General features: G+C 45.8%; 1 pseudogene; it reads right to left on the minus strand.

Annotated features, from left to right (window-relative positions):
* Positions 1–4,314: 4,314 nt before the first annotated feature.
* LOC142453176 (atlastin-3 pseudogene) lies at positions 4,315–5,496 on the minus strand (annotated as a pseudogene).
* Positions 5,497–5,811: the final 315 nt, after the last annotated feature.

Consider the following 5,811-nt stretch of genomic DNA (forward strand, 5'->3'; position numbering starts at 1 on the left):
AAGCCAACTTTGGACTTTCAGTTAAAATGCTGCCCTGTCCTGTGTGTTCCTATTTTAAGTAACTCCTCTATCCCGACACCTGACACCTGATTTCCCCCAGGGCCCAGCATGCAATTTTGTCTTCTTGCACAGCACAACTGTGCCCTCCATGCGAATCCTCCTCCGCTTCTTTAAATCAGGGCTTTGAACGGCTGCGTTCTGGTTCAGCCCCCTGCCGAGACTTCACTCCCATACGCTGAATCAGAATCGATGGTTGAACAAGATCTCCAGGTGCTTCGTAGGTGGACAGATTGTCTAGGAGGGACGTGTTTGGGGACTGTGGGGAGGGAAGCGGATGGGGGTAGATGGGGCTGTTCAAAGGCAGGTTCTGATTCAGTATAATCCAGTGGGAAGGCAAGTTCTCAGAAGGGGGTTAAACTGGACCGAACCCATTTTTGAAGCCCCGATTTAAATACTTTGACCAGAAGCAAAGTGAACGTCCGCATCCCAAACTTACAGATGTGTCTGTAATATTGGCAACTTTCCAGCGATGAGTAAGTCAGACAAAAAGCCCCATTTTCATGGATAGAGTTTTCAAGGAGAAGAAACAAATGGATGAATGTAATGTAGTTGACTGTATACACTGTCATCGAGTGGATTCGGACTCAGAGTCACCCCATAGGGCAATGGAGTAGCTCCTTAGAGTTTACGAGACTGTAAATCTTTACAAGACTACACAGCCACATCTTCCTCTGGTAGAGCGGCTTGGGTTTGAACTGCCTACCTTGCAATTGTCAGCCCAACACCTAACCCACTGTACCACCAGGGATCCTCCTCAATTGGGAGGTAATGCTCTCTGTCGCTTCTTGGCCTTTTGGCTAAGACCAAGTGTAGAAGGTAATGCTCTGCAGAGTTCCTGGGTGGGGCAAAGTGAATGCTGAAGTGACTTTTTAAAGGGGAGGGATTCTCTTAGGACACGCAAGAGAAAGTGGTACTTGAGCCAAAATCTGAAAGAGGGAGAGGAGTGGTACGTGGAGGGTTGTGAGGGAAGGAGCGTGCCAGACCTGCGAGCAGCCAGGGTGGAGGCCCCGGGACAAGTGCAGGGCTAGTAAATTAGGGAATTGCTAATAGCTGGAGCTGTGAACCAGGAGAAAAGTAGATTAGGCCAGAGAAGCCCCGTCCGCTTGGGAAGGCAGCATACTGTGGAGCGTATATGGCACGTTTGAAAGATTCTGGCGTCTGCGCGTCAGTGAGATGGAGAGGCGTTCCAGAGGTCTGGGCTGACTCAGAAGGTTCAGATCTGACTCAGAAGGTTCACTCTGGCAGCCGTTGGAAATAGATAAAAAGATTAAGGGCCAAAGCAGGAGACCAGCTAGAGGCTCTTTTAATAATTCAGAAGATAAATAATGGATCAGAATAGGAGCCAGTAGAGGTGGTTTGGGTCTAGAGCCTAGATACATTTGAGGGGTGAAATCTGCAAGATTCCCGGAATCAAAGGTGGGCTAAGAGAAGTAAAATCAAGAATGATCGCAAAGCTTTAGGCTTGAGTTCCGGAAAAGGACGGCAGTTGCCATTTCCACGGAGGGAAGTCTGGATGGGGCAGGGTTTGTTTTTAGGTGGACTGAAGAGTAGAACTTGAGTTTTAATATATTAAGTTTGTCGTTTGCATGTGTGTGCGTAGTTTGGGGTTGACAGGAGAGGATTAGAGGAGAGATTAGTTGGAATTGGGGAGATGACGTTTAAAGCTACAAGAGTTAATGAGTTTACCAAACACCTGCCTCTGGATAGTCAGAGACAAAGTGAGTTCACGATGAGGTAGGAGAGAAGTAGGGTGTATGGGGCCCTGGAATCCAAGTGAAGTAAATGTTCCGAAGACAAAGAATGGACATCTATATAAAAACTGTTTGATCAAGGAACATGATGACTGAGATGTTATTCTTGGTTGTAAAATTATGAGGATGGTGGGATCATTGGCTATTTGGATAGAAATAGTGGTGCTGATATGGTTGGTAAAATCCTCATTGACGTAGTTTTAAGAAATGGAGAAGAATTGGAGATAGTGAACATAAACCACTCAAATTATTCACATAAAAAGGGAGCAAAGAAAGGCCGCTGTAGCTAGCAGAGAAGAAAAGTCAAGAAGGGAAATAAAAAGTCAAGAAGGTCACACTCCCACTGTTTTCTTATAAACACAGTTAAGTTCCAATGACAAGATTGTTCGGTACAATTCATGAGGTGAGAGTGGAGGATGACCACCTCAGATGACAAAATGTATGATGACTACCTCATGGTATAACTGCTAACTTACTATATAGCTAGTATTCTGGACTCATTGCAATATAGTGGTTAAGAGTTGGGTTGCAGTCTGGAAGATCGGGAGTTCAAAACCACCAGCTGCTCCTTTGGAGAAAGAGGAGGCTTTCTACTCCCATAAAGAGTTACTGTCTCAGTAACTCACAGGGGCAGAACTGCTCTGTCCTATAGTCACTAGGAGTTGGCATTGACCTGAGCGATAACTGTGAAAGATAACAGATACTCAAAAATTATAATAGATTATTGAAAAACAAAGCATTAATATTTGTCACCAATTCATTTTCTAAGGATTTTTGTAAGAAATACTCTGAATACTCAAATATATAATCCAAGTACTCAAATGTACATATTTTAATACAACACTGTCTATAATAAACCAAACCCAAACCGAACTCACTGTCATTGAGTCAATGCCGAATCATAGAAATCCTATCGGACAGGGTAGAACTACCTCTTTGGGTTTCTGAGGCTGTAACTCTTCCTTTTACTCCCTCAGAGCAGCTGGTGGTTTGGAACCATGAACCTTATGGTTACGAGTTTAACGTTTAATCACCACACCACCAGTTGGCTGTAATGTCAACAAAGTGATGATTGGTGAGTAAAATTAAGGTATAGCTATTGTCACGTGATAAATATCAGAAAGAGGTAAACATGTTCATAGCATATGAAGAGAATCTTGCTAGAAAATGGCAGGCTGACGTGTGTCTCAGCAAATAGAAAAACATTGCTAACAATAGCTTATTTTCTAAATGGTAGGATTATGGAGCACTTCTTATAGGACCAGAGTTCTACTTCTTGAACTTTTTCTATGACAATGTGTTATAGAAACAAGATATAATAGCTTCTAAAATTTACCTATCCTTGGAGACCTGCATAAAAGCCATCCTGTTCTAGTATTCTACAGTTTCCTGTTTTCCACTCAAATTAGGAGTCACTAAGAGCCCGAATCTTCAAAATGTGGTGGACATGCTACTCTCGCTGCCCTTGCTTCCATCTATTTGGTATCATTTTTAGAAATTGGGAAGTCTAGTTGAGGTCCAGAAGGATTCGCATTAAACCATCACTGCTGTGACTTATGATTTAAGGTTTGTTTTTTTTTTTGCCTACAGAGCCAAAGAAGCCATCTTAGCCATAGGGTCATTGGTTCAAATATACCAGGTGCTACTTGGGAGAAAGATGAGACTATTTGGTAAAGATTTACAGCCCTGGAAACTATGCCTGTAGAGAGTCAGGCTTGGCGTAATGGCCATGGGTTCTTTTTCTTTTGCTGATAGACCCAGGAGCCTGAATTTGCTGTTACTGTTTCGTTGAAGTATTTCCACCCTTACACCTAAATGAATTTGAATGATCAAGGACTTTTTTCCAGGTTTCCACAGTATTCGATTTCTCTTTTCTACATGATAGCACAGAAGCTTCATTTATTTCCATGGCCTGTTAAAGCATACATGTTACCATATAGCTTCATGTTCGTTATAAACGATAGATTACGATTCGTCCTAGGGGTCTGTCTGGTTATGTTGTGAGCTTCCATCTAGTTGGCATCCCCTCACGGTGGCCTTATGTGTAAGAAAACTGAACTTGACCTAGCCCTGTGTCCTCTTCGTGATGCATTTGCAAACATTATTGCGGCTATTGGGTCCATCCATCATTCTCCCATGATATCCTTTTTTAGTGACTGATTTTTTTCCTAATGATGAGGCCACAGTAAGCAAAACGAACAATTCACACGCTCGCTTCCAAGGACCCATTCTGATTGTGTTTCTCCTCAGACTGAAATGCTTGTGTTACTGACAGTCCATGGGACATTCTTGGCTCACCCTTGGAATGCACCGGTTCTTTCTCCATATTCCAGTTTTATCATCCAGCTTTTTGCAAGTAGGTGGTGTCATTGAAAGGGCCACAGTTTGAATTAGCTACACTGTAGTCATTGGAGGGACATCTTCTTTTCTTTTGAACATTCTGTGGTGAAGTGAAATTTATTTTTTCATTTTAGAAACGATTTAACCATGAAAAAACAAAAGTTCACAAAATGTGCTTGCCGTCATTGTGCTTGAAGTTTTGATAGAGTGCCTCGATCTCCCCTCCAGCTCCTCCTGGTAATGGAGGCTGAAACCCTTGTACCCCTTTCTCTACGTGCTCTTAAAGGGGCCCGGAGCCAGCTGTCTGCACTCCCCCTGATTCTGCTCCATAATGTCTGGGGACGGGCATAGTTGCTCTCCCTCACAGACCCCTTCCAGGTGGGGGTAGTAAATGTCCTTGGCAGAGGCTGTAGCAGCAAGATTGTTGGCTGCAGCATTGACCTGGAGCATGGATCTGCAGTGAGGCAGATCTTCTCCTTGGTAAATCGAAACACAGGCCTTAAAATACACCAGCAGTCCCTGACAAGTGACTACTGAGCTACCGATCTCCTCCATCAAGTTAGAAGGGTCCAGCATGAAGGGTATCATGGTCTGTAACTGCTCTTAGAATTCACTAAAATCTTTCCGTTTCTCATCAAAGTCTGCGCCGGTGGCCACCTGGGGCCCTGGGTGCGGGGAGGAGAAAAGAGTTGGCACTGGAAGAGTGCGAGTGGATGTGATTGCGCACGTTCAGAGTTCCCTCCTGTGGATGTTCCCTCAGCCATGCCATTCCCCCTGCAGTCATAGCTGTACTCCTAAGGGAAACTCCAATCTCGAACCCCAAACCTCAGTGGCTGGAAATCTGAGAAATGTCATCCATTGCCAGGCGACCATATTCTGTGAAGAGCTGCAGCTGCTGAAAATCATCTTCCTGAGGTTCTGGGGCAAACTGTAGATCTGAACAGCACACGTCACGGTCACAGCAATGGTGGTAGCGCAGTCGTTCACGGTGGACTGACTGTCGGAGGCCCCCGGGTCTTATCCCTCAGACTAACTGCCCCCTTCTTCCTGTCTGGCTTCTCCAGATCTGAATCCCAGTGGTTCTGGGTCAGAGACTCCCGGCCATGGAAATCCTGCTAATGGTTCTTCCAAGTCTCCCAACCAAGAGGAACAGCTGCCTCTCTCGGGAAATGAAAGTCCCGCAGCTTGAAGTCCAGAAAGATGGACTTGTGCTTTCGGGAGGCACCGGCCACTGACGGCACCGCCACATCAAGGTCTCGGCCATGGTCCTGCAACGGGCCCCTGGCCAGGGCTTGCTCCTCTACTTGAAGGGCGGCTGCTCTGTGTGGACACACATGATCTGCATGGCTGGCAGCTGCTCCCACACGCCGAGGGGCCACCGCGGAGCCTCCGCTTCCAGCTGTAGCAGCCGGACACGGAGAAGAGCAGCCTGAAGTTGCTTACGATGCTTCTTCTCCATGCGCTCTAGCAACCACCGAAGGATGGAGTGCAGACAGGACAACAGATTGTGCGAAACCCTCATGGAAGAGCTGGGCCAGTGTTGGTGGCCATTCCCCTTTGTGTAAGAGTGCCGTCTCAGTGGGACTTGCTGGGACCTTCAGGGAAGAAATACCAGCAGAAAGCCTTCGAGAGGGTGATGGGGTAGAGGCAGCAGAGGCCA

The sequence above is a fragment of the Tenrec ecaudatus genome, chromosome 7 (assembly GCF_050624435.1).
Source record: "Tenrec ecaudatus isolate mTenEca1 chromosome 7, mTenEca1.hap1, whole genome shotgun sequence".
Lineage (NCBI taxonomy): Eukaryota > Metazoa > Chordata > Mammalia > Afrosoricida > Tenrecidae > Tenrec > Tenrec ecaudatus.